Source organism: Corvus brachyrhynchos, unplaced genomic scaffold (assembly GCF_000691975.1).
Source record: "Corvus brachyrhynchos isolate BGI_N302 unplaced genomic scaffold, ASM69197v1 scaffold72, whole genome shotgun sequence".
Classification (NCBI taxonomy): Eukaryota; Metazoa; Chordata; class Aves; order Passeriformes; family Corvidae; genus Corvus; species Corvus brachyrhynchos.
Genome location: NW_008236763.1, coordinates 832,182 through 835,412, shown reverse-complemented (window position 1 = coordinate 835,412; position 3,231 = coordinate 832,182).

Here is a 3,231-nt window from a genome sequence, read left to right as displayed (position 1 = left end):
GTCGCTGGTTTGCCAGCCCCCGGGGCTGGGGCGGGCTGCGGCCCCGCGGAGCCCTCGCAGAGGAGAGCAGGAGGTGACGCCGTGTCCACCGCAGCGCCGGGCCCCGGCTACCGGCGCCTCTTTGCAGAGGTGGGGGGCAAGAGAACTGACAAAGCCGACTTGATTAAAAAGGAAATGCAAAGGAGAGATGGCACAGCCCACCAGCGCGGCACCGTGGTGGCTCTGTCCCGCCGGAGAGCCGCGCTGGTGCTGGGAGGGAAGCGCAGCCAAGCCACGTTCCCGGAGAACAATGTCTGGCTGCACGGGAGAAAACAGGGAGCAAAGGAGAAGGACTTTCAGCCGGGTTCGATTTTTTTTTTCTTCCCCCCCCCGCCCACCACCCCAGACACTTGTGCCAAGAAACCAGACTTTGTTACAAGCTCTGCCAAAGAGTAACTCGGAAAAGCAAGCTTTGAGAAGAGCAGGAGTTAATGTTTGTGCACTAGGATATCCTCCTTTCTACCTTCTTCATATGTATTAAGTGCAATCATTTGAGTCTTCCTTATATTATTTAGAGGGAAGTTGTTTTTTTTTCTACTAGAAACGACAATATTTATAACTGCCTGAGAAATGAGAATGTGTGTTTGCAAGAAAACAAAAAAAAAACCACCCACCCAGAGCAAGCCGGGCCCTGGGCTGCGCTGACCAGCGCGATGGCGTCTTCAGGCCTTTTCTGCCACGTTTGTCCCCGATAAAAGCCCCTGTCTGGGGGGAGACGGTGCCTCTCCTGCTCGGCGCAATGGGGTGAGTTTGTGCAGGGAGTTGGAGGCTTCTCAGTCCGTCCAGGGGGGATGGAGTGGGTCCTTTCAGACTGATCCGCCGCAGTTTGGGCGTTGTTCAAGCCCTGTTGCGAGGGGGAGCAAAACTCGGCCCTGTCACCTGCTTGTTGCAAACTGATTTGCGTCCCTGCAGGGGCTCAGGGATGAGCCAACAGCTGCTGAGGCCAGGTCGGGGGGGCGCGCTGGGAGGAGAGGGGAGCTAATCCTGCACTCAGCCCCGAAATCTCTCCCCCAGGTACAGAGATCCCCCCGGGCAGAGCCATCCTCACGGACCTGGGGAAGTTTTGTGCTTCTGAGTCCCACCAGGCATTTTTGGCCCTATCCCTCTGCATGTTCTCACCCTGCAGGGATGCTGTGGGAGCCCCTCCCCAGGGGAGCAGATCCTGGGGAAGACCCATCATGCCACCCCCCGTTTCACTGCCGTCTGCCTCCCCCCAGCTTTGCAGACAGGCTTAGCTGGGGACGATGGCCCAGTGGATACCACTGGTGGGTTTGTGCCCCCAGCATCTTCATGTGGACAGACAGGACTCCCAGGGACAGGCAACTGCTGCCACCATCCCTCCTCCCCAAGCCTCCTTACTTTTCCAGCCCTGCCACCAGTTCTCAGCTGTCATCCTCCCCACACCTTCATTCCCATCTTCATCCTCTCAAAGACTTGGACCTGCCAGGACTAAACACAATTGACTTGCCTATAGCTCTGCCACTGGCAGGTCTCTTCTCATCACTGTCCCCACTTGTCCCTCACTGTCCCTTTGCCCACACCTGAGCCCAGCCCTGCTTTTAACAAACCAATTATTTATTACTCTGCATGTCCCACTGGGTCCATCTTTCCTGGGGGAAGCAGCTGCTCACCCCTGTTTTCCCTCCTCGATCCATACTGCTCCAGCACCCCAAGAGCCTCTCCCGGGCTCTGTGAGGGGCTTCAGGCAGGCTGAGCACTGGCACAGGGGCTGAGGTTTATCCCCAAGAAGCATCAGTTGGAAAAGTCTGTCCTGATTCATCCCAGCTGTGGATTTTCCCCTCCCGCCAACGGCTCCCAGCCTGTTTGGAAGCTCCACAGCTGTGGGCTGAGCTGTTTGTCACTTGGTCGCTGTCTGAAAGCAGCTGCTTTAATGCACAAAAGCTGCTGTAGGGATCTGGAGGGGTTTTGTGGCTCTGGGACAGTGGCGCGGGCCAGTGACCTTTGAAAGGGTCCTTCTTATTTAGAAAAAAAAAAAGCCAACAGCAAAAATAAAATCAGCCCAGGAATGATCAACCCTGCTGTGGTGCCCTGGAGTGCCACAGCTCCTCGTGTCCACCGGAGAGTTCATTAACTTTGATTAACTCTGGCTGATCTCATGTCAGGCCACTGTCCAGCTGCCCTTCTGGGGCATCAGGGCGTGGGGGTGTCCTGGTTGTCATCCTTGCCACCACACCAGCCACCTCTGCTTCCCTAAAGCAGTTGTGGAAGGATGAGGTGGGCAGCACGTCCTCCTGGAGCGGCCAAAGGCACCTGGTAATGGTGCTTCCTCGTTCTGCTTTCACCAAATAGCTCAAAAAAGCCTCAGAAATTCCACGGGGCCCCTGGAGACACCCACCCCACAGCGGCCCAACCCCACTCCTCACCCACCCCCACCTCAGAATGGGTTTGAAAGGCTGAAATCCTCATCAGCCAGCTCGGGGATCAAGGTTTTGAAGCTGTCAAGAGAAATGAGGGTTGTTGGGGTTTGGGGTTTTTTTTTTCATGTTGGAGTATTTATATCTGCCTTCTGCAGCAGGCCAGGACTTGCCAACTCCAGCAGAAACGATTAAAGTGATGAGCAAGATGTAGTTCATGAAGTTATTTGCACTTGATTAAAAGAAAAAAATTGTTATTTGAACTTTGTAAAAAGAAATGTTTGCATTTTGTATTGTCTTTTTTTAATTATTAAATGGAATTTCTTGGTGTTGTGTTGATCTTTCAAAAATTGGCTCCGATGCTTATTTTAAAGGTTTTTAACAGCAGGATACAGAGTTATTTTCATTGTTTTGTTTCTCTCAGATGCTGACCAGCTTTTCCAGGGCCCAAAGTATTTCCCCCCCACTGCAGAAGCTCAAACCCTGCACTTCCCTAAACTCTCCAGTCCCTGCACAATGTATTTATTTACATACATTAATTAGATGCAACAAATTTCATTTTTAGCCCAGAACATGCAGTTAGACAGACTGGCTCAGAGCAAAGAGGGGATGGAAAAGACCCTGTACCTTGGCCACAACCCTCTTGCTGGGCTGCAGCTCCATCCTTCAGCACCCCTGGACATATGGACAATGCTCAAGTCCTCAGGAGCTGCACCTGGGGAGATGTGGGCTGGTGAAGCCCCAGAGCAGGGCTGGGCTCTGCAGCAGGACTCGGGCAAGTGCTGCACCAGGTAAGGGCCCTCTCTGTGGGCACAGC